Consider the following 27,998-nt stretch of genomic DNA (forward strand, 5'->3'; position numbering starts at 1 on the left):
GAATATGTATGTAATCATAGTGGATTAGCTCAAGGAAAAAGATAGCACAACATGGTCAGGGCAACTGTTGTCTGAACAAAGGAAGGGACCTGGTACCTATTCAGATAAGTTGCTGAAAAAGCTTTATGTTTTGGGTGCCAAGACAATTCATACTTTCGTAGGCGCTAACTTGAAGTTGGATGCTGATGAACCGGGTTCAAAGACTCATGTTCAAAGAAATCATTGTTACTGTTGCTTGTAGAATGTAAAGATATTTGAAGAATATAGGGGACCTGGTCCTATTTTGTCCATCGGGAGACTTTTTGATTTGGAGCACATGGTGATGTTGATTATGCTGGGTATCAAGCTGATGGAAAGAGTACCTCAATAGTGAATTATGTCATGCGCTAATCTTTCATACATGTGGAATTAAAATTCAAGATTCAATTGTTTTTTCATCAACTGAGGCGATAAATGTAGCAAGTGCATCTTGATGAACTCAACTCTTGTGGAACGAGCAACAACCTGAGTTCACAAAAATTTGGCTGAACTAATCAAGCTGATGATGGAAATGCTAAAACCTTCTTAAATGGATCTTGCCTGAAGCAATCAACTCTTTCATGATTATGAAAAGGGAGCAGGTATCTTTTCTTTTCAGTTATGTATGTTTTAGCAAGTTCAGTTTCATATCTTTTGTAGGTATACACACAAGGAAAAAGGGCTGAAGGAAAAGAGAGGTTAGGACAGATCTAGGCAATGACATTCAAACTACAGAGAGGGACCTAGTCCTCTCTCGAACGTTAGTACTCTTAACATTACAGTTTAAGTATGCATGAGAACCTTGAACTTGCCACATGTCTGTCATTCAGGTACCTGACTGTTGTCCCATATTTGGAGTGCCAAAATGATACCTCATTTTCTCTTTCTTTATATTCCTCATTCTTTCTATTTCCCAAGAAAAATCATACCTTCCAAATATCAGGGTGTGTCAAAATTATTTTTTCTCTTCTCTCCAAACACACTTCGAATTGTTAACCCCATTATTCTTGCTGGAGAATTTTCTGATGAAAATGTTTAAGTGTAAAGAGGGATCTTGTCCTCCATGAAAAATGAAAAAGTGGAAAAGATGATGTCTGAAAAGGAAGAAGTTGATGCTCTGAGAACTCAAAGTATTCTGTATAAGACTGTGTTTGATTGTAAAAAAAATCTTTTTGGTTATTCAATTGTTGTTCTATGCATCTCGGAGGCCTTGAGTTGTTTGTGTTACAAATCCTTCTGTTATGAGAAAATCATGTTGGTGCTGGAAGCTATGACAGTTGCTCGTGTTAACTGGAAGACTAAAATGTGTTGTCTAAAAGTCAAACTTCTGAAATAACACTATTAGAGGGACCAGGTGCCAAAACAGAAAAAAAAATTAAAAAAAAATTGGCATGAAGGTTTAACTTACAGGTTGGGCTGCACAACATGCTAAACGTTAAGAGAAGATTCTGATAATCTAATGCTAGGGGATATAATCTACTAATTCTATTCTTTCAATCCCTTGCCTCTAAACCATCCCTTCTCTTCCTAACTCTCTATGTCAGTCCTCATTTCTCTCTTTGGGCATTGTTCTGGTTTTCATTTGTTATCATACTTGCAATGCTTTGATGACTGATCTTTTGTTTATGGATGTTAAATGTCTTGTTTCTACTGACTTGTCTCAATACTTTATGACTTTTTTCTCATGCTTAGTGTTGCCCAAGTGGCCATGAATATGCAAGAGTTGTATTTCTGTCAACTTGGTTTACTGCTTAAATACTTTTTTATGATGTCAAAAGGGGAAAAGATTTTAAGATAAGGTATTAGATCAATAGTGTTATAACTGCTTGACGAAGACATGGTCACATCGATAGGAGGAACCAATGTTAGCTACTTGAAGAGATAGGTCATACTAATAGGGGGATTACATGCTTGTTTCTAGCTACCTGCGAGGACCTGGTCCATCGATAGGGGGGAGAAGATGTTTGTTATCATCAAAAAGGGGGAAGATCATATGTTGATGTTTTGATGATTTGACAAATTTCGGGGATGATTAAACTCCAGTTACCCCAAGAATTTTTATAATAGGGGGAACTGATGAATAAGTATGTCATCATCAAAAAGGAGGAAAATGCTATGTTGATATTTTGCTGTGTTGACAAACTTCAACATGATGAAAATGAAGTTATCCCAAGAATTCTTTTTGATAAGGGGAACTGATGAATAAGTATGTTATCATCAAAAAGGAGGGGAATATTAGTTTGAACATGATATGAAGTTTTGATGATTTAACAAACTTATCCATCCAACAAGGAACCAGATCCTTGTTATTGAAATTGCTGACAATGAGATGAATGATAAACTCAATATGAGGTATATTTGTGTGTTATCATCAAAAAGGGAAACACGTTATATTCTAGGTGTTTTGATGATCCTCACAAATGCAGGGACCTGGTCTCTGGCAGAGTTCTCTCATCCAGATACAAATAGGGTACAATCGTAAAAGCTGTCATGTCAGGTGGTAGGTGAAAAGTGCAGTGTCCTACACCAATAAGAAGAGCGGGCGAGATTGTATGTTTTAGTATCTCACAATGGCAGGGACCTTGTCCCAGACAGAGTACTCTCCATCTGATACAAAATGGTGTACAACTGTAAACATGTCCTGTCAGTGGTAGGTGAGGCGCCAGTGTACTGAACAAATCATAATGGAAGAGGTTGACATTTTCAAGAAGTCACGAAGAAGTTTGCAAGCGACCTGGTCCCCGCAAGCAAGGGACCTAGTCCCCCCAAGCAAGGGACCTGGTACCCGCAAGACTGCGATGTGAAAAGGACGAAAAGACAATTTTAAAAAACTGCCAAGTCTGAGGGGTTGGTGTACAACTTTTTATGACAGCAAGATCTCAGTCAATAGCCTCGTCGCAAGGGTTTGTGTCCATTTGAATATAGTCTCTTATCCAACAAAACAAACAAAAGTTTTGGCAAACAAAAGTTTTGGATTTCAAAAATCCAAAAGTTTTAAAAGCAAAGGACATCTTCAAGAAGGATCATCCTAAGAGCAACAAGGACCTGATAGAGCTGCAAGCTACTTAGTTGTCTTAGGATTATTTCTTCCATGATTACATTGTAAATCTGTTCCTAATCTATAAAGGAATCTGATTCTTTGGTTTGTTGAAAAGTCTAAGTTAGTTGAGTCAAACTAATTTAGTGGGCAACCTTGTGTGTTGCTTAGTAAAAATTCTAAGTCATCCGGAGCGTGGTGATTTAGTGGGCAACCTGTGGGTTGCTTAGTTAAATCATAAGTTGTCTAGTGGCAATAGCTTAGTGGGTAGACTTTTGCTTGTGAAGATTAGTGAAAACGGTTGAAAATCGTGTGTGACAGGTCGTGGTTTACTCCCTTAAGCAAGGAGGTTTCCACGTAAACTGCCTGTGTTGTGTTGTTCATATTGTTTAGTCTTCTGCACTGTGTTTGCTGTGTCAAGGGACCTGGTCCGTTGACTGGTAGTGGACCCACATATTTCAATAATGAGTTCTACGGAGAGACAGTAAGACCAGTAAATGGCTCTACCATCCGTAGAAGTGAGTTGTGGTTGAGATTTAGAGAAGGGGCCAAAAAGTCTAATCCTTATGATCGAGGATTACCGGCTCCGTAAAAGGTTCCACTGTATGTAGTTCATGTCCATGAAATAAGTCCTAAGACTATGAATATTATGTTATCTATAAAAGGCTTCCATGAGCCATAAAATGTACTACGACCCATGGATGGGTTCACAGAAGTTGTCGATCCCAGTTTTTCTAGATTGTTTAGGATTTGATTTTAATGTCTATGAATACTTTTCCTACGTTTTCTTTTATACTTCTGTTTGTTTTAGTTATGGGAATGGAAGAATATGACTATTTTGAGTTGATTGTTGAATTTCAAGAGATTTTAAAACTTTGATTCATGACTTTTTACTTTGAACTTAAACTCAAGATTTGGGGTTTCAACTATTCAATCTTGAAAGTGTATGGTAGGGGTGTATAATACCGAACTAAACCGCAAATCAAATCAAAACAAAAAAATCAAACTAGTGATTTGATTTGGTATTGGAATAAATTCAACCCGAGAACAAACCAACATGATATTATATATGTATCTCTAAAATTTTATTTTATAGATAAAATTATTTACTTTGATATCATTTTAAAATATTTCTTATACTATTTCATAGTTTTTTATCTTTTTATATATTATTTCAAATTTAAAACTTAGAATTCGAAATGGTCCAATCAAGATTATAGTTCATGGAGTTGGTAATTATAAAAAAACTTAAATCAAAATCAATTAATACAAATGCAAAAAAAAAATCAATTCAACACTAAGAATTACAGTAATTGAATATTTGTACTTTAGTTATACATTGGTTTAGACAATTAAAATACATAATCTAATTTTAATTTTTCTTAAATATTTAGTAATGTAACTAATACTTATTAAACTTATTTTAGCCTTACTTAGTACTTTAAATTATAATTATTTTCATTATGACTTTACAATATTTATTTTATATGATAATTTCATTATTATTTTTATTGAATATTTTTGTGTCATCAATACTCATCTCATATTTTGTGTTATTTTTTAAGAAACACCTTAGATAATCTTATTTTGGTTGGACTAAAGGAATATTTGGAGCACAAGTTAATTATATGCTTTTATTCAAACTTTACCGAAAAATTCAAAAAATCTAGAAAAAAACCTGATGTTTATTAGTTTGGTTTGATTTATAAATTTTAAAATTTGAAATAATGATTTGGTTTGGTTTGAAAACCCGAACAACCCGAGGTTGAAAAATCCAATTTTTATTAGTTTGGTTTGATTTATAAATTTAAAAATTTTACAGGAATGATTTGGTTTGATATTTGAAAAATTCGAACCAAATCGGGTCATGTACACCCTTAGTGTATGGTTATGACTTAATTATTTATAATTGATTGTTATCATACAACTATGAGTAGCTAAATCCATAACTATGCTTGTGGTAACCATGAAGAATTAAAGAAGTATACCTAATACGTAGTAATCCTTGAAAAGTATGCACACGTGTATTATTTTTCCCTTGGATTTGAATATTTTTTAAAGGGGGCCTACATTAGAGGGAACTTTATTCTTACTTACTGGACCAAGGGGTTAAAGAAGGGGAAGATTGATGATACAATGGAAATTTGAGGCTATCAAACCTCATCTAATAGCTTCACCTTGTCATGTAATAGCTTATCCGGAAACAAGTGTAAGGATTAATAAATCATAAACCCGTAGACCAAGATACATGGTGATTGTTGCTCCCGAATAATATACACGCAAGTGTATGTGGTCGCAAAAGTAATATAGTTGTTCTTGTAGAGTTGGATTGTTAAACCTAAAGGAACTACGGTCAAATTTTTATCTACTTCAACTCAATCTACAACATAAACCAAGTTTGATTCAAGAATTTAATTTCTTTGATATTACTACTTCGGTTGCAACTATTTAATACTTGAAAGTTACTAATAATGGGCACTTTGATTTCGGTGTTAAAACAATAAAAGCACAATTTCTGGGCTGTAACACCCTAAAGACTCATATATCATATATGCTCCGTGGATTTCTTTTGGTTATCAAATCATTGATTTACAGGGTTGATATTATGATCATGAACCTGTCGACTTCTAACCACCTACATTAGTTATCTACTTAACTACATAGTTGAGTAAGGAAAGACATACTCCATTGTGGAGCATTTATTTTTCATCCCATCTCTTGACCAAGCACAATGTTCATCGAAGTGTTAATCCTAAACACAAATCTAAAAAATTAGTATGTAAAAAAGATCACGGTCACATATTCTTTGGTCTATCTACCTATACATCTCTCGAGTTCAAGGATATACACTAAATTTGTCTCAATGGATTGATCAATCATGAAATACTATAAAAGTAATACAAGAGTAATTTATATGATAACCAAAATCGACCTCAACAGTCATCCACGACTACAACCCCAAAAGAAAGGCTTTTAACCACTCGCATAACAATTAAAACATAAACAAGATTGTTTCATCTAATTCAAGACTAAAGAATTAGTAGGATATTGAAACCTAAATTGTTTCATCTAATTAAAGACTAAAGAATTAGTAGGAGATTGAAACCTAAAGTAAAATGTTTTCCCTTGCACTTCCACTTGAAAAAACAAGAAGTAACCCAGCAAAATAAGCCTAGGGTTCTATTTAAAGAGTTTTGTAAACTAATCACTCCTCCAAATTGGATTTATGGATATACATCAGGGTCAGAGCGCCTACAACGCGCCATATTTTGGCCTCAATAACCAGGCCCTTGGGCCCGCGCACCTACATGGTGATAGGGTTGACCTACATTTATCTCACGATGGCACGGTGAGCCAGTTCTGCTTCTCAGCTCGGACTTTCTTCGTGTTCACTTTTTATAGCTCTTATGAGTTCCGTCCAAGCTCCTATGATCTCATACATCTTCGGGAACCCTGTATTTACTAATCGTATATGCTAGTATGCAATCTCCGCAAAATTTATCCAACAAGGTTTAGGAGATCATTTGCCTTTGATTCAATCTACTAGTTACTCCAAGACTTGAGTCTTCCGCTTTTGGCCAATATCCAAAGCCACATATTCTATATCAATCGCATTCAAAAAAAGTTTTGGAAACAACAGTACCTAACTCATATACTTTCAAAGAATGGTTCAATTGACAAAACTCAATTCTGAAAATGAAGTTTGAATATGAAAATCAACACTTGAAATGATACTCAAGACCTTGGGAACTCATTGGCGAAAATTATTTCAAAAAAGGACTCAAAATCATTTCAAAATCTCCATTTTAGTTGAGAACTTGAGTTATTGAAAAATCTTTCCATTTGACAATCAAATTTTGGATATTATAATCCATAATAATCAAAGAAAAAATTGAAGTTTTAGGATTACAAAATCTTACCAAAATGATTTAGCAGAAGCAATTGCTTTACAAGTCGCTTGCTCGTGGTTCGCTTAAGTTAATCCCGCTGATACGCTCAAACTTACTTCTCAAATAAGAAGTAAAGCGGTCGTGTCAAGTAAATAACCCAACTAGTGAGATTGGGATCGTTCCCACAAGGAAAATAGTCTAGACTTAACTTCAACCTGTTAATACTACTGTTTGGTCAATGACTTTCTTAGAAAGTAAAAACAATAAAGGGGGGTTTCTATTTCTAAATGAGTAAAATTAATTAACAAACTTGACAGAGACACTTAAGAACTTTGAATTTTCGATTTTAATCAATTAATCAAAGTAACTAGGGTTTACGTGTTCCTCACAGGTTCATAACTTGATAACTCTAACTATAACAATTCTTTCCTAGTATCTTGCATGCAAAGTGATAAGTTATGTATTTCAAATCCTTGGTCCGGCATCTAGAAAATCTCACTCCGCACCTTGGTCCGGCTACGTGTGTTGCTATCCTAACCCTTATCCTTACCTCATATTAAGCATTGTATTCGATAATTGACTAACTTATTACCTCGTACCAATCAATACTAGCCTATTAGATAGTATACACTTAACCTATGTTAATAATGCTTTTCCTATTATCTACCTCCTTGGTCCGGCAAGTAGCATTAAGGGGAGTTCTAACGTTGGCCATTTGTTAAAATGACTTCTAAGGGAAAGAATTATTAATACATGCAAGACACTATTCTAGAATTTGTTATTTTAGTTTGGGTTTATCTCACTATTTGCCTATGGTTCCCACAACCCTAGTTATGGAGTTTAGTTACTCATACCCATAAACACAATATTCAAATATAGTAGATAAGAATTCATGTACTTACTTCAATGATAAAGAGTAAAATCCAAAAGTTTGCTTGATTAATCTCCAAGAATCACTTGCAAGAATCTCAAAGTAATCAATAATCTCACAAAAAGTCTAATGATTATCAAGAATCTCACAATACAATGTTTACCAATACGGAGTTTAACAATCTAAGAGTCTAACTATATGGTGTCTAACTATCTGATGTCTAACCTCAAAAACGAGGTTTTTTGAACTATTTATAAAAAAAACAAAAACCTAATTAAACAAGGATTCTAATTGCTGGAAATCTGCCAAAACGCGGCTGGGTCGACGGACCGTCGTGGTCACAAAGGACCGTCATGGACTCCGTCGTCCCATACTTGTGCAATTTCTTCTGCTGCTCTCTTCATTCCCCTTGATGGCAAGTATGACGGACCGTCATAGGCATAACAGTCCGTCGAGGGTCTTCGTTCCAAAACACTTCAACTCTTGGAATCTGGGTACTGGGATCACTTCTCTGTACTTCACGACGAACCTGCAGGACGGACCGTCATAGCCACGACGGACCGTAACAAGCTTCGTAACCCCACACTTGGTCAGACTCCCCATCTTCCTTCAGCAGCTTTGCCACCTACGAATCGTCACAAGCACAACGGACTGTCATAAGCTCCGTAGGTGGTCTCTTCTGCATTTCTTTGCTCAAAATCTCCGCATTCAACTTTGGACAGATTTCTTGCAAAAAAAGAGAAACTTATACAAAAACTAGCACAAAAGGCTTTTGGACACACTAAACTTAAGGAAAAAGTATTAATAATATCGTGAAACCACGGTATATCAACACCCTCAACTTAAATTCGTTTTTTGTCCTCAAGCGACGCACTATGACTCAATACAAAATCTTTGTACAATAGTATCCATGTTTTATCCTTTGCAATCATTTGGCTATCAATCCCGATTAATCTCATCAAATTTATGCATGCTATCATTATTAGGCTTAAATTATGTGGGATCAGAACATGACACAGACTCACCATGCACTAACACCTATCCTCTTCAATTTCTCACCGAGGTGCTAACAATTTCGGTATTGCAACTAGTGTCCTCACTTTAAAAGAAAATCCTCTTTTTTCACACAATGATTTCAGTTTGAGTATAAGGATTACTTTTCAACACTCGCTCTCAGAACAAAGTCACACTCATTCATTGCCATAAGCATGCCCTTATTTTCACTTCCTTAAGTTCGCTATACAATCCTTAGGATCACGATAGGATTTTTTTAGCTAGTAACATAGGCTCGGGGTCAGGTAAGGTATATTTAGGTATACTTTAGTGACTTTTTGCCTCCTTGACATATCGGCTAAACCTTCCACTGTCTAATTTTAAGCTCAGATTATTTGGATCAAAGAAAGATAAATTTCATTTGGTATCTTTTATTTAGGATAGAAATGAGCTATATTGAATAAGGGCCTATGATCCTTTCCTAATTGTCTATTACAACTTGCTTTTAGCAGGACTAACCAGGCAAGCTCTAGCTCAGTACCAATAGTGGACTATTCAAATTTTCCTCACACTCACTTGACATCTCATCACTATACAAGATTATCAGACACCTAGTTCAAATTTAAGAATTAGGGTAATGCAATGGTGTAACTCTATCTCATGCTTAGAGCCACATAATTATCAGTTACTATGCCTAGTCATGCATCATTTTCCAGTTTATCAGGATATCATTTTAGCCATCATGCTCCAGAATTAAACTATGTAAAAAAGATATAAACATGCCGGTTCAACAATAAAAGTAATCAGTCTTTTGGGGAAAAAGAACACAGGCAAGAAATCCCCAAAAGAGGATAGTTAATTGGGCTACTCAGACTTCACCCTAACACTCACTATCCATTTACCCCACCCCCAACAAAAAAGCATGCAATTGTCCCCAATGCATAAAAATCTAAATACTAGAGTAGTAGGTGAAGCAAACCTGTGGCGCAAAGCACCGTCGATCAGCAAGATGGTGGGTTCGGTTCCTCGGAACCCACGTCCTCTGCTATCTGGACACCCTGAGTGGTGTCCTCAGCAATAACCGCACCATCAGTAGTGCCTTCTTCTATCTCCATAGTACGGATCTAGACGCCCCAGCCACTAACTCTGATGCTCTCATTTGGTGCGCCTCCTCCTTAGCAAGGGAGGCTCTCCTCGCAGCCTCTATCTCTCAGCGCTCCTTCTTCCGTGCTCGCGCCTCGTCCTCTGCTCGACTTCTACGCCTCGTGGCACTCTCTCAAGGGGGAGTTTTTGGAATCTCTGAAGTCGCAAATAGGGACGCCAACACCGTGTCTTCAGCGGGCTCGACAGAAGGGGCCTCAAACACCGGCACCTAGCCTCTAAGATCGTGTCGATATCTGTACGAAGACTGTCAACTGCAGCCTGAAGAGTCGATAAATCCATCGGAGGGGCTGGTCGGGCATTCACCCTCAACTCAAAGGCATCCAAGCGCTGGTTAACCTCAACGATCTTTCGCTCTGTAAATTGGACCATTTTTCGCTCTAGGCGCTCTTCGGACTCAGTAATAGACTTCTGCATCCACAGCTGGATATGATGCAGAAGTGTGGCCATCTGCGCCTCTAGTTTTTGGACCCTAGCAAGCGGGACCAGTGCCGGTAGAGGGGTTGTGCGATAGGAGCTCGGGGCAGTGCTACTAGCCGGGATAGACTCGACCGGGGTAGTGTCAGTGGACGCCGCCTGTGTAGCTGTGCAGGCCTGGGCTACCGTATCAGCAAGATCATAGCAAGTGGGGGCAGCTAGGGAAGGGGCCCTCTGCGTGGAGCTAACTCATTGGCCTCATCTCGGATGAGGCCGACGTCAACAGTGCCCTGCGGGGTCTTAAGCTGATCTACGTTCCATATGGGCACACCTGCGGACCTGCAGAGAGCAAAGATCATGCACGGGAAAGGGTAGGTAGTAGTGAACTTGAATGCCCTCTCGTGCATGACTGCCTGTAGAAGCCATGCGAAGTCCACCTCGAACCCGGCTATTATCGCCGCCATCAACACTGTTCGATCCCTGATAACGATATTATCTACAGCTGTGGGGGAAGGCAGTGACGGACAAGCAGCCATAAGAACTTCGCCGTGAAAGTGAGGTTGGCCTTCTTGATGGCCCCTTTCGGCTCAGTCACCCAATCGGCGCCCTCTCTATCTACTTACGGGTGCAGGGCCATCCACCTCTTTGTGGTCTCTCTCAGTGATGGCTCGTGCAAGAACTGGCCATCTTTAACTATCTGCCAGCGGTAGTCAAACTCGGCACTAAGGGGGGTCCGAGTAGCATCAACACTCTCGCCGTATAGAAACCGGCGGATGACTGGCAGGGAAATCTCAACCTGGATGCCCCGTACTCGGACCTGCTCCAGTGGGGCCTGTTTAGCAGGGGCAGCCAGCCTATTGATCTGTGATCGGGGAGTCGCTACGTAGGATGTGTAGAACTCTTGGACCATTTCTTCACTGTATCATCCCAATGGACGTGTTGTCCACTCCAAGCGATGCCTGGTGAAGAGGTTGTGGATCTCAGGCATCGTCGGGAGACTCCCTATAAGGACCCGTCGCTCCAAGGTGAGTGTTAGAGTCATCACTCCTTTATCAGTCAGGAACTTGGCGTCGGAGTAGACTTGAAATTGCCCGTCGACACAACACCGATTGGGCTGGTTAGTGGCTGGGGTGGGGACCTGAGCTGGTGAGCCTGATGTAGATTCTAAACTGTCAGCCTCATCAGATGAGGCCGACGCTGCAGCGGTGGCGGGTGCGGGAACCTCAGCAAAGCCGGAGGATTCCTCGGACAATGATACTCCTAAGGAGCCAGAAGCTCCTTCTTCATTTGTGGCTGACCCAGAGGGTGTGCCGGTTAGTGTGCGCTCCTCATCAAATTGGGAGGCAGTGACTACGCCGGACGCCACCTTTTTGGGTGTGGCTCTGGGAGCACGTGCAGCATGGGAAGGTGTGGAAGTGCCTGGGGGCACATACTCAGGGTCACGCTCATTACCAGAGCCGATGACCATGCGGGCAGACAGGGCGACGGACTTTAATCGCCCGCGTGTGTAGATTCGGTCTTGCTTGGGTGCCATAGTAGATAGTACCTGCGAAGGATCAATATTAGTACAAGTAGTGGCAAACAAGACAAGCGAAACCATACAAAATAAAAAATTGAAAATAGTATGTCATTGTTGTAGAAACAGTGACACACGATGGGCCTGGTGACGACTCGTCGTGACTATGACGGACCGTCGTAAGGTCCGTCATGTTTTACTTAAACTATGTATATATAGAGAACCCTGAAAGAGAGTCTCTGACTAGCATGAAGGTATGTGCAGGACGGACCGTCATAGGTACGACGGTCCGTCGTAATGTCCGCCGTAGGACACTTGAAAAAAATATGGAGACCCTTAGCATAGGGGTCTCTGACCGTCATGACGGTCGTGCAGGACGGACCGTAAAGGGTATGACAGTCTGTCACATGTGTCTGTTGAAGGACAGTTGGAAAAAATGAGACCCTTAGAAACAGGGTCTCTGACAACCAGAACGTTTGTGTAGGACGGACCGTCGTGAAGACGACAGCCCGTCATATGTGTCCATTTGGGAACAGTTAGGAAAAAAATGAGAGACCCTTAGAAACAGGGTCTCTAATAATCGAAACAGTTGTGCAGGACACGACGGTCCATCATATGTGTCCGTTGGGACAGGGTGCTAGGGCTTTTGGAACAGACCATACGACGGTCTGTCGTGGGTACGACGGTCCGTCATCGGGGTCTCATTCTGACTAACAGTGACAGAACTGGGGTACCCTATGTATCCCCGATGAACCCACATCAAACTTGTAGTAATTTTGACCTACATTTGTCTAACCCAACTACCTAGGAAACGAGCAATGCAAAAGCACGTATGTCTAGGGTTGTAAACATGGCAATTTTCGAACATTTTTAACCTAGGTTAGATAGAATTGTATAAAAGAAACAACATAATGCAAGATAAATGAGTAGAAATTCGAGACACATACCTTAGAAATGGAGAAAACAACTGGACAAGTATTCGGTGGCTAGGCAACAACCCACAACAGCAACTCCGACTAGTAGATTAACACTTTTAGGGCTTTGGAGAATTTTGGGGGAACAATGATCGAGGGGGAGAATATGGAAGTTGAAAAGAGAGGGAAGTGGGAGGAATAATGAATGAATGGGGTGAAATGAAGGGTTGGGGGGGGGTTTAAACGGTCTAATTTTGAAAAAGACTCCAGCCCGGTCGGGTCGGGTACGACTCATTAATCACGCGATGGTTCCCCGACGACGGTCCGTCGCAGTTGTGACGACCCGTCGTTGGTTTCGTCGTGTGTGCCCTAGTTTGAAAATAACAGAAAGACGTACCTGGTACGACAGAGGCATACGACGGTCCATCGCAAGCGCAATGGTACGTCGATGTATCCGTCAGTGACTACTGCAAAGTAGTTTTCTGCAGAATATCCTGGTGATGTGCCTGCAAATTTAAAAATTCATTAGTAGAAAAATGCTACCATTACTAAAAGGACTATAAGTATTGGGTTGCCTCCCAACAAGAGCCTGATTTAATGTCGCGGCACGACTGGGGACCCTTGATTACTCAGATTTAATCAAGATGGTATGCCTCTATCACTTCATTCCCCGATGCTTTATGCCCAAAATAGAGTTTTATTTTATCTCTATTCCTCTTAAACCGCACTCCCTCCTTGGATTTTAACTCAGCTGCTCCATGAGGGAATATTTGGGTAATCAAGTAAGGGCCAGTCCATTTGTACTTGAGCTTGCCCGAAAGACAAGGCACCCCAGAAATGTCTACAAGCACCAAATCCCCAACCATAAACTCTTGTTTTGCATTTTTCTGTTCAGTCTCCTTCTTCATCTTTTCTTTGTGGGATATGACAGATACCGATTGGAGCTCACCACTCTGCCTCATGGTCCTACAAATGTTGAAGGTCGCTTCTTCATTATTCAACTGAAATGTCATCTGTCCCTTCTCCATATCAACTAATGCTCTACCTATAGCAAGGAATGGCCTCCCAAGAATAATAGACACTTCAAAATCGACCTCGCAATCAAGAATAACAAAATCAGCCGGAAAGATGAATGACTCCACTTTTACTAGCACATCATGGAGTACCCCTATAGTATGTTTCACTATCCGATCAGCCATCAGTAGCCGCATCGCAGTGGGTTTTGGATCCCCCAAACCCAATTTCTTATAAATCGAGAGGGGCATGAGATTTATGCTTGCCCCGAGATCACATAATGCTTTCGCAAAATGTAATGACCCAACTGTACAAGGAATAGTGAACGCACCAGGATCTTCTTTCTTTTGTACGAGGGATCTTATAGCAATAGCACTACAATGCTGCAGTCTATCATCATCCTCGAAAGTGACCGATCTTTTCTTGGTGACCAGATCTTTCATAAATTTGGCACAACCGGGCATTTGTTCTAGAGCTTCTACCAAAGGGACATTAATAGAAAGCTGCTTCAACATTGTTATGAAACGCCGGTATTTACCATCCTCGGTCTTTTTCACTAATCTCTGAGGGAAGGTTGGTGGTGTCCTAGGCATGGGAATTTACCTTGATAGGTACTTCTATATCTTTTCCATTACTTTCCTCTACTTCACCACTACCCTTTACCACATTATCATTATCCTTTCTCACATTTTCCTCAGTAGATGGCATAGGTGGGTCAATGGTTTGCTTACCACCCCGAGTAGTGATTGCCATACAGTGCGCATCATTCTTTGGATTTTGGACAGTGTTGCTAGGAAGAGTGCCCGGTTGCCATGTGTTCACTGTCGCAGATAATTGGGCCATTTGCAACTCGATTTGCTTAATCGAAATTGCATGTGTATCAACTTTTTGCCCAATACTAGCTAAATCGCACCTCAACTCTTTAATATGTTCATCACTAGTGTCGAACCTCCTCATCATTTTGTGCAACATATCCTCAACTCCCGCCATACTATCTCCACCATCCCTAGGAGTAACTTCACAATTTTGAAGAGGGACATAGGGCTCATTCCTGTCGTTTCTATTAGCATAGTTATCCATGTTAAAGTTGTTGTCGCGGTTGTAGTTTCCATCTCGGATATAATGACCCTCAAGATTGTAGTTACCATAGTTACGACCTTGGCTCCCTTGCTCTTGGCGCCAATTATCCTGATTTGAGCCTTGGGCGCTTGGTTGGAAACCCCCCGTCTGCTCATTTACTGCATAAGTGTCCTCCACATAATAGCACTCATCATTAGGAGGTGGTGGTTTGGCCAAGTAGTTGACTGCATTTATCTTTTCTGCACCCTCTGTGACATGTTTTAGTACCAACCCAAGCTCAGTTCTCATCTGAGCCATTTCTTCATGAATCTCATCTGTGGCTGGGTTGTGAGTGGACTGTACTGCGAAGGTGTTTCTCCCTATATCAGACTTCCTAGTACTCCAAGCTTTGTTATTTCGGGAGATTTTCTCTAATTTTTAAGCGATCTCAGTATAAGAACACTCCCATAAGATCCACCTGCTATAGTGTCCAACACCGCTTTATTGTTATCATCCTGTTCCCGGTAGATGTATTCCTTCAGTGACTCATCATCTATACGATGATTTAGAACACTTCTCATGAATGAGGTGAATCTATCCCAAGAACTACTAACTGACTCTCCTGGTAGTGCCACAAAGTTGTTCACTCTGTCTTTGTGGTTTAATTTCTTGGAGACCGGATAGTAGCGTGCTAAGAAGACATCCCTTAGTTGGTTCCAAGTGAAGATTGAGTTGTATGGGAGCTTAGTGAACCACATAGCAGCCTCTCCCGTTAGTGAGAGAGGAAACACTCCGAGACCTATTACATCTAAATCCAAGTCAGGCCTCCCTACACAACTTTTACACACTACCCTTACCTTAGCTATATGGGCATATGGATCCTCAGAAGGTAGCCCTGAAAACAAACCTCTGGCAGTGAGCATTTGCATCAGGCTACTAGTTACCACAAAAGTGTGGCCTGTGGGTAAAGGGGGCAAGACAAGTGGCTCATCCGAGTCTGCTATGTTATCATACCCTCTGTAGTATGCTTGGGGTCGTGGAACAGGATTTTGTCCCCTCTGTTGATGTTCACCCGGAGATCGGGTAACATCTGACCATGAACATCAACCGGAGCTGGGATGTTCAGATTCGGATCCTCATCATTTATTCCCAAGTTTCGATTCATATTGCGCAGTCTACGCTCTAACTCGTGATCGTAGGGAAACAAGGGTTCTCTTCCTCTCCGTGTATTTGTCATGCAAGGAGGATATTTCTAAAAAAATCAAAAACGATAAAACAAAGTAAAATCAAGAAAATATCAACTAAACTATAGTAATAGGTTCAAGTTAATCTAAAATCTATATTCCCCGGCAGTGGCGCCAAAATTTGATACGCTCAAACTTACTTCTCAAATAAGAAGTAAAGCGGTCGTGTCAAGTAAATAATCCAACTAGTGAGGTTGGGATCGTTCCTACAAGGAAAATAGTCTAGACTTAACTTCAACCTGTTATTACTATTGTTTGGTCAATGACTTCCTTGGAAAGTAAAAACAATAAAGGGGGGTTTCTATTTCTAAATGATTAAAATTAACTAACAAACTTGACAGAGACACTTAAGAACTTTGAATGTTATATTTTAATTAATTAATCAAAGTAACTAGGGTTTACGTGTTCCCCACAGGTTCATAACATGATAACTCTAACTATAACAATTCTTTCGTAGTATCTTGCATGCAAAGTGATAAGTTATGTATTTCTAAATCCTTGGTCCGGCATCTAGAAAATCTCACTCCGCACCTTGGTCAGGCTACATGTGTTGCTATCCTAACCCTTATCCTTACCTCATATTAAGCATCGTATTCGATATTTAACTAACTTGTTACCTCGTACCAATCAATACTAGCCTATTAGATAGTATACACTAAATCTATGTTAATAATTCATTTCCTATTATCTACCTCCTTGGTCTGGCAAGTAGCATTAAGGCGAGTTCTAACGTTGGCCATCCGTTAAAAAGACTTCTAAGTGAAAGAATTATTAATACATGCAAGACACTATTCTAGAATTTTTATTTTAGTTAGGGTTTATCTCATTATTTGCCTATGGTTCCCAAAACCCTAGTTATGGAGTTTAGTTACTCATAGCCATAAACACAATATTCAGATATAGTAGATAAGAATTCATGTACTTACTTCAATGAGAAAGAGTAAAATCCAAAAGTATGCTTGATTAATCTCCAAGAATCACTTGCAAGAATCTCAAAGTAATCAATAATCTCACAAAAAGTCTAATGATTATCAAGAATCTCACAATACAATGTTTACCAATACGGAGTTTAACAATCTAAGAGTCTAACTATCTGGTGTCTAACCTCAAAAAATGAGGTTTTTTGAACTATTTATAAAAAAACAAAAACCTAATTAAACAAGGATTCTAATTGCTGGAAATCTGCAAAAACGCGGCTGGGTCGACAGACCTCGCGACGGACCGTCGTGGTCACAACGGACCGTCATGGACTCCGTCGTCCCATACTTGTGCAGTTTCTTTTGCTGCTCTCTTCATTCCCCTCGACGGCAAGTATGACGGACCGTCATAGGCACAACGGTCCATCGAGGGTCTTCGTTCCAAAACACTTCAACTCTTGGAATCTGGGTACTGGGATCACTTCTCTGAACTTCACGATGAACCTGCAGGACGGACCGTCATAGCCACGACGGACCGTCACAAGCTTCGTAACCCCACACTTGGTCAGACTTCCCCATCTTCCTTCAGCAGCTTTACTACGCTGCCACCTACGGACCGTCAGAAACACGACGGACCGTCATAAGCTTCGTAGGTGGTCTCTTCTGCATTTCTTCACTCAAAATCTCCGCATTCAACTTTGGACAGATTTCCTGCAAAACAAAGAGAAATTTATATAAAAACTAGAACAAAAAGGCTTTTGGACACACTAAACTTAAGGAAAAAGTATTAATAATACCGTGAAACCACGATATATCCACTCTCTTTCTCGAACTCGCGATCACAAGGCACCCTTCATGAAAGAGAAGCACACCAACATCAGAAATAACAACAAACTCTTAAAACACGGAAAGGAACCTCGGGATTTTTTCGAAACCACGTATACAGAAATCACATATGTAAGTTAGTTAAAGTCGATGTTCTAGACTATATGTGACCTTCAAAATATGAATCTTAGGCCTCCTTGACCCGACATACGTGAAAGCCGCTAGAAACTAATGCAACACCTAAAAGGCTAAAACAAGTCCGGGACCTCTAAAAGATTAACCTAGACTTCACCTTGTCCTAGAATCATCTCCCAATCCAATGAAACTCTAAGAATTCTGATTCGAGTGTCCGAATTCCAAATATTGACCAAAGTCAATCCAAAGGCTAAATTATCAATAATTTCCAACTTAGCCTCAAATCCACAAAATAACTCCGAATTTGAAATCGACAACTCTCATATATTAGATTCCATATTTGGGGACTGATGAAACCGACAAAAGTATAATCTTACACTCGATACTCCAAAAGACACACAAAACCACTTTTTAATAATATTTGACTTTCAAACTCAAATCTTACAAAATTATAAAGTTTGTTTGAAACCAATTTTGCGAAACTCAATAATAAAAAAAATTGGGTTAATATGATCGGGAGGGGCAAAACAAAATTTATGCCACTTAAAAAAATGAGCTACCTACTCATTGCAATTATAAAACTTTATTTGTTACATAAGTCACCACTACCACGTTTTTGGAAATAATATGAGTGAAGAACACAAATAAAAGCAATTGAACTAGGTCCAAACCATATTCCTTGTGGGATCGATCTTAACCTTGGTTATTGCTATATTTGAACAACAATCGTATTATACTTCTTTTGAAGGTATAATTTGTGCGCATGTCTAACTCGCTAAACCAATGTCTGGTCTTTTGTTTGCATGGTCTTGGCGTTCGAAAGAACACAATATATATACATATTTGATAGTTTGAGAAAATATTGAATCTAGTATAGACCAAATACTATCAATATATTGACTGATTTGAAATTAATTAATCTTTACCTATTGGATTAAAACCCCTATCAAATTGCACACGTTCCTAGTCATCTCCAACTTGGTGAAACTTGTTTGTGGTTATTTTGTGATAGTGATACTCATATTTAAATCAACTCGTCTTCCTCAATCCCCCAATTGTATATATTCTTATTTTAGATTAGATCGTGTTGGTTAGATTTTTCTTGAAAATTAAAAAAAGCTTAATCCTTTATGTCAATCCTTCTAGTTGGACCTGACTCGTATACTATTGGGTATTATTATTGCACACGACCACTTATACCTTATTTAGGAGGTATAATTGAGTTTTATCAACTCTTACCAAGATATTGTTCCCATTTATCATACCAAGTATATGAAACATTTTTGAGTTTCTATTAAGCAAGTTTTACACCCTCAATATTAGTAGCTTGCATCACCATCAAAATCTTCCATACCTCCTCAATAAAGTTTTGACAATCTTATTCTACCTTGGACCTTAAAAACACTGGTATGTTCAATCTGAGGAATCCCATAGTCCTCGATGCACCTAGTGGATCCTTTGAACATGAGTTAGTATGTGTTGTGCCATATGTGCTCCAAATCCACTGGAATGATAATTTACTCTTTTGAGCAGCCTACAATTGATACTACGCTATCACAATAGTGACCTACACATCAACATGAACGAATCGATGCCCGTATTTCCACTTGAAAGATCGAAGACAATATCGAGTAAAAAAAAGCTTATGGGACCATATGAGTGAATCACATATCTGATTCTAAAATCATTAGATCTGCACCGTCTCAACGAACATATGCCTCATAAATGGGCACAATTAGAGTACAAAAAATTTCCTAAATGACCTTGCTCAAGAACACCCAAAACAAGTTAAAAACAAAGAAATTAACGAAGCATATGGGTTTTGAAGTGAGATTGATGATACCAACAACCCTCCTAAGATAAACCCAACTCAAACCACTGAAATTCAACTTAAAAGCACATATTCTCATATTTCGATTACGAAGAAGAAGATAGAGATATGAGAGTAGCTATGACCGCTTAGCGGCTAAATGACCACAAAAGTTATTACCACAAATGCAGTCCCGGGTCACTTTAGCGCCAAATCACGGTGGTCAAATACGACAAAAGCAGTTTGAGAGCTGAAAAAATGATCTTATAATTGAAAAAGCAGTCTAATTACCACAAAAGAGGCTACACCGGCACTTGGCACTAACAAAAAATTGGCTATCCCACAATATTTGACATTGTGGAGTCAACAAAAATATCAAAACTTCCAAGAGAGGACTTCTCTTTAAAAAGTGGGTCTCACACCCAATGTTTACTTTTTAACAAAAAGTCACAAGGTAGCTCAAAATGGGCCCCGAAGCTCAGGCCTGAACCAAAAGTTTGCCTATACTAAAATAGATGTTAACAAAATATTTTGACCAAAGTCAACCATTCAAACTTTAAAACTTCCAAAATAGAAAACCTGCATAAAAAAATAAACAAACTGCCTCGTGACCATACAAGTCATCAATGATTAAAAATATGGGAAAACGGAGAAAATGACCTAAAGGATCATTATAATTTTTAAGTTACAAAATAATATGAAGCATCATATCATATTATTATTATAAGTGAGAAAGATTAGTCTTCTAAGTTGGATTAAAGTTTTTCCCTTGTTATTGATTAAAATATTTTGAAAATCTAATTAATTAAATATTAAGTAATAACATTTAAATTATTTTTAGATTATGAGTTATTTATTAGGAAAATCAAATAATTGTTAATTACATTGTATAACGAATAAACCAAAAGATGTATATGACAAATCAAATGCAAGTGTGTGTATGGTGAAGAACCCAATTACAAATTAAATGTAAGTGTATATATGGTGAAGAACCTAAGAGTTATTTATAGGACTTCTCTTTTCAGCATGACTTTTGAATTTCTATATAACATACTTGTTTGGTTCATGAGAAGATACTTTCTTATAAACTTTGTCATGAAGTTAGTCTTAATTATTTGTTTTTATTTTGCTTGTTCGTTAAGATAATGAATCATAGTGATTCTCATGAATGAACGAATCAACTTCATTAGAAAGGTGTGACAAATAATGAAGAACACCGTGACTCTAATTGTTGCTATATATATATATATATATATATATATATATATATATATATATATATATATATATATATATATCAACAACTTGATGGTAAGAGATTTTTAAAAATTAGTCGCATATCATTATTGTATCTTTTGATTGTTTAATTTCGACATTACTTCTCTTTTGCTTGTTGTATCAGTTGATATTTTTCTTGTCATTAACTATTGTCATTTTTCAATGTTGAAAAGATGTTGAATGAAAGAAAATCTACAAATGTACACATATATTATATTCTATTGTAGATTTTATTATATATTATCTTTTTTATATTTGGGCTTTTCTTTTTTGCTTTTTAGATTTAATTTTTTTATTGTTTTTTTTTTATCCTTTTCACCACAAATCCCCAATATATTTTGCATGGAATACTACTATACCAATCATAATGATTATTTTTAGAGTAGAAAAAACAAAAAAAACTCTAATGTTATTTTTTCTTTATGATGGTTACGAATTGTGGTGACTATGTGAACAAAATATGAACACTATATATATATTCACATCATATCATTTTATTTTGATATTAATTAATAACTTCGGAAGGAAATTATCTTGCAATTTATGAATTACCTTTAATGTACCATCTTTTATGTTATTCTTTAGAAATATAATAATATTTATGAATAAATGTGATTGCATATTTGGAGCTACAAGCTTTAAAGAAAAAAAAATTCAAGGTTTTAATATTTATATATCTAGATATACTATTAGATAAATAGAATGTCTTAAACTAAAGTAATGAAAAACTAGATAAATCCTATCAAATTGAATTCCCACGTAAAGTTTAAAGACATTATACTTTTACTCTTCAATCAAATTCCTTCTTTTGGGATGTACTCTCCATATTGTGAGGGTATTTTTCAAGAAAGGTAGTGATATAAATTATATGACACCCCCAAAGAAAAATTGAGAAGACAATTCAACAACTACAACAATGGACTTTTGGAACACAAAATTTCCTCCTTTATTGAAACATAGTGTTTAATAATACTTATATAATTTTTAAAAATTAAATATTCACTAATATGCGGTACCTTCAACGTTGGATTATGATGTTACTCCGTAGTATATCACAATTATATTGATAATTTAACTTCTAAAAAAATATTTGATAACATTTCAAAAAATAATTAATTTGTAATGACTTGATAAAGCTATTCAAATTATTGATGTTACTTCTATCTTCTCTTGTGTTAGAATAGTTGTGTATGTATATCTTTAGTTTCAGTAATAATTAAAAAAAAGTAATAATATTGGTTCGTTTTCACCTATTCATGAATACATAGATTAAAGTCACCTTAATGAGACATTATTACCCATATCAAAACACTACTTTTTTATAATATCTACCAAGTAATATATTTATCTTTTAATAAATAAATCAATAAATTGGGAAACATTAATATGAAGTTCATGAATCTATCGAGTCATTAGTGTACAATTATATAAGCTTATCCTATTGTCACGACCCAAATCCGGGCCGCGACTGGCACCCACACTTACCCTCCTATGTGAGCGAACCAACCAATCTAAAAACCTTAACATTTCAATATAAACAGAAAGTAATGCGGAAGACTTAACTCATTAAATAAAGACCTATTCATTAACTTCTAAAATTCAACATCTATTATTCCCCAAAATCTGGAAGTCATCATCACAAGAACATCTACGATCAAATGACTAAACTAAGAGTATTCTAAAAGCTAAAAATACATAGGAAGCTAGTCCATGCCGGAAGTTCAAGGCATCAAGACTTGAAGAAGAAGACCCAGTCCAAGCTAGAAGCATTAGCTCACCCTGAATATCCGGTATGACGAAGACTGGCTAGAATCACTGCTGAGTTGAAGATGACGGAACGTTTGCTGCACTTCCACAAATAAACAAGAAGAAAACATAAAAGTAGGGGTCAGTACAAACCACGGGTACTGAGTAGATATCATCGGTCAACTCAAATAGAGAACAGTATATATCAAGTAATATCATAAATCAACTATAAAACTCAACATGTAGCAACAACAGGTACTATAATCATCAATAAGTACCATCAAGTTCATCCATGAGGGCTCAAGCCTCAATACCATACTCATTTGAGAATTAAGTTCATTAGATTGAATATATTATCATCTTTCAAGATTCATTATCTTTCTTCCTCTTTTGTCGGTACGTGACACTCCGATCCCCTACTACTATGTGTCGGTACGTGACACTCCAATCCCCTAATTCTACGTGTCGGTTCGTGACACCCGATCCCCTATATGTGTCGGTGCGTGACACTCCGATCCCCTATATGTGTCGGTACGTGACACTCCGATCCTCTACTACTATGTGTCGGTACGTGACACTCCGATCCCCTAATTCTACGTGTCGATTCGTGACACCCGATCCCCTATATGTGTCGGTACGTGACACTCCGATCCCCTATATGTGTCGATACGTGACACTCCGATCCCCTACTACTATGTGTCGGTACGTGACACTCCGATCCCCTAATTCTACGTGTCGATTCGTGACACCCGATCCCCTATATGTGTCGGTACGTGACACTCCGATCCCCTATATGTGTTGGTACGTGACACTCCGATCCACTAATTCTACGTGTCGGTTCGTGACACCCGTCCCACTAATACTATGTGTCGGAACGTGACACTCCGATCCACTAATACTATGTGTCGGAACGTGACACTCCGATCCACTAATACTATGTGTCGGAACGTGACACTCCGATCCACTAATATCATTCTGTAAATCATCAAGCCTTCTCTATACCAAGGCATCATCAATCCCATTACTTTAATTCATCAAGCCTTCTTCTATACCAAGGCATCATCAATCCCACTACTTTAATTTATCAAGCCTTCTTAGATACCAAGGCATCATCATTAATAATGTATATTAAAGTTTCTTTTCAAGATTTGGGATTCAATATTTTCATCATGCTTATCTTATCACAATCACATAATCATATTCATGCAAACATACAATTAAGCATATACTAGGGTTTACAATACTACCAATACATATCATTCTCTATTAAGAGTTTACTATGAAAGCATGAAAACCATAACCTAGCTCCACCGAAGAATTGAAATCAAGCAAGTTAATCCTCAAAGCTTGGTGCTTTCCTCTTCTCTCGATCAACTTTCTCTCTCTTTCTCTTGTTCTTTCTATTTTCTTTTTTCAAACCCTCTTTCTTTTACCCTAATTAGTATATAATTAAGAATAAAAGATGGCAATAATACCCCACTAATTAACTTAAGGTTACCTCTTTTAACCCCCAAGAATTTGAGTTATTAATATAAACCCACGAACTTTATAATTAAGGCAAGAATAGTCAAAAACATCCCTTAAAACTTAACCAGAAATCCGACTCCAACTGGGATTACGCAAGCTGTGATGGGCCGTCGCTCCTGCGACGGTCCGTCCTGCTGTCCGCCGCATAGTTCAGAAACTTGATTTTGGGTGAATGGCCTGTGACGGTCCGTCCTGCCACTCTGTTACGAAGTTCAGAGAGTCGATTTTCAGTACCCAATTTCATATTTTCTAAGTGTTTTGAAACGAGACCCTGCGACGGTCTATCGTGCCCATGACGGTCCGTCGTGGAGTCCGTCGCCTCAGCCTGTTTTTCCAGAAATAAAATCTGCTGCTCAAAACGACTAAACAGGTCGTTACACCTATTATTTTACATTTACTGCTTCTTTTAATTTTTATGGGTTATAAAACTTTTCATATAATTTATTAAGTTTTATATGATACGCATTACACTTCTGGATAAAGCATAAGATGCAGATCCAATTAATTCACACGATAGTTTGGGTAAGTATATTGTTGTTTGAATTATTTCATATAATTGAAAATTTGATTCTTTTAACTTGTTTAATGTATACATACTAATATAAAGATTAAAATTTATCTATGTAACTTTTGATTTGACACATCAATACAATTAAGCAATAGTTTTAATATTTTGTCAAGAATGCATTTTGTGGTAATTTACCCCAGGTGATGTTGATTAGTAAATATGTTGTGTCTTTGTGCTATTAAGTTTTAATTTGGGTTACACTTAAATTTGTAATTGCATGAATTATTATAACTAAATTTTGTTATGTATGAGATGATATATTGTACATGAACTTGTATTTTAGAGGTTAAATTCATACTTTGACGTTCTTTGTCTAATGTGATGTTGCATCGCATGAAGCACGTTGATCTTAATAGCTTGTCATGTTGTATTTGATATTATATATACACATTTAACTAATTATATATATTAAATTTGAATATGAAAGGACTCTCAAGTTTGCAACACACGTATTCAAAAACTAATTTTATCATAAGGATCATTAGAATGCTTGACAATTATTTTTACATTATGATGAGAATGAATAATATTTATTGTTTGATTTTAGGTTAAGGTTAACGACCTTTTTTCAGCTTTATGTTCTAAAAGAAACATAATAATTTTCTGAATTTTATCTTTTTTCAGCTTTATGTTCTAAAAGAAACATAATAATTTTCTGAATTTTATCTAATCGTGAATCAAGTTTTTAAAGATGTGATGGAAAAATCTCTTCAAATACTCAGATTGTACAAGTAAGTTTCACTGGATAATAGACTTACCTTTTGTTTAGATAAATCATATATATGTAAGATTTTAAATTTTTTTTAACTAACTTTTCTCCGAACCATATAAAAATTTGTGGCATAGATAAATCTTGCTAAGTATGTATACCAATTTATGAATAGAAAGTTATTGCAAAGACCTTATTACTCTTTTATTTACATAAAACTTACTGAAATTTACTTATAAAAGGTCCGTTTGAAACTAGCAAATTTGTGGGGGAATGGTTTTCTTGTTGCTCTTTTTAAGGAGGATTAGTGGAGCCAGTTTAGATCAAAATAATTAGGAATAATAGTTGTTTTCTTTTATTAGTAACTTTAATCAATTTAAGGACTTATAATTCAGAAATATGAAACACTTCTACTTGCAGATTACTTTCCTTCATTGATAGTTTTGATTTCTATCAATCTCACCATAGGGAGATGAAATCCTCTCTAATAGCACTACATATTTATCATATCACTGCATATACATTAAAGATTGAGAAATATATATATATATATACGCGCACACACACACCACAACATTAGTAAAGCAAGTGTTCACAAATCCATCACCAATTTAATTACTTGCATTTTTATTCATCAGCTACAATCTTAAGGATGTAATAGTCACAGTGCCACGACTTATGTTTTGGAACGTCTAGAGAAGGAAGTTGCTCCTCGTGCGAGGTTACTGCTTGATCCAAAAGGTTAACAAATATTCATGTTCTTCTTTGTCGTCTCAAAAACATCACTAGACCAATATAACTTGCTACACCCACATTCACAAAGACCATCTTGAAAACCGCATGATGTATAAGCCACAATCTCCTTAGGATAACATATCACATATTTAGATTTGCTCTACAAGCACACCAACAATACTAGAACTAAATTTTGAGAGGGCAATATTTTCAAGACCATAATGTCCTAACCCAAATCATTCAAGAAGGTTCGACTTTTGTCCGATATAAAGGAAAATTGAGTAGGGGAAGAATCTACAAATTGAGTTATACAACAGTTCTATAAGTTACAATCAATGATTCCGCATTTGAAAACATTGAGCAACCAGAAGGAGTTTGAAATTTCTACTAAGGTTACATTAGTAACATATTAGGACAGTGCAATATTTTCAAGGCCTTGAGGTCCTAACCCAAATCATTCAAGAAGGATAAGCTTTTGTCTAACATAAAGGGAAACTACACAATGGTAGAATCTAAAATATGGTGCTATACAACCCTTGTCAATGTTGCAATCAATGATTCTGCATTTGGCAGTATTGAGCAACTACCAAGAGTTCAAAATTTCTACTAAAGTTAGATCGTGTAAGCTTTTGTCTGACACAAAGGGAAACCAGATAGTGGTTGGATCTACAAATGGAGCAATACAACACTTGTCGAAGTTCCAATCAATGATTCTGCATTTGGCAATATTAAGCAACTACCAAGAGTTCAAAATTTCTATGAAGATTGCATCAAAGGCTAAGTTGTTGTCCGACATTTAGGGAAACCGGGAAGTTGTAGGATCTACAAATGGAGAAATACAATACTTTTCAAATTCTACATTAGAAAATATCGTGCAACGATCAAGAATTTAAAATTTCGACTAAAGTTGCATCAAACGGTATGCTTTTGTCTGACATAAAAGGAAACCAGATAGTGGTAGGATCTACAAATGGAGAAATACAACACTTGTCGACATCTGAATTCAAAACTATAGTGCGAGCATCAAGACTTTAAAATTTATACTATGGTTGCATCAAAGGGGAAGCTTTTGTCCGACATAAAGGAAAACCGAAAGTTCTAGGATCTACAAATAGAGTAATACAACACTTGTCGAAGTTCCAATCAATGATTCTGCATTTGATAATATCGTGCAACCACCAAGAGTTTAAATTTTTTACTAAGGTTGCATCAAAGGGTGAGCTTTTGTCCGAGATAGAGGTAAACCGAACAGTTCTAGGATCTATAATGGTGCAATATAATACTTGTCGAAGTTCCAATCAATGATTCTGCATTTGGAAATATCATGCAACTACCAAGAGATCAAAATTTCTACTAATGTTACATCAAAGGGTAAAGTTTACCGGACAATGGTAGGATCTACAAATGGATAAATACAACACTTGTCGAATTCAACATTTGAAAAAATTGTGCAACCATCAAGAGTTTAAAATTTCTACTAAGGTTGCATCAATGGGTAAGCTTTTGTCCAACATAAAGGAAAATCGAATAGTTGGGATCTACAAATGGAGAAATACAACACTTGTCGAATCCTACATTTGAAAATATTGTACAACCATTAAGAGTTTAATATTT

The sequence above is a fragment of the Solanum lycopersicum genome, chromosome 11, assembly GCF_036512215.1.
Source record: "Solanum lycopersicum chromosome 11, SLM_r2.1".
Classification (NCBI taxonomy): Eukaryota; Viridiplantae; Streptophyta; class Magnoliopsida; order Solanales; family Solanaceae; genus Solanum; species Solanum lycopersicum.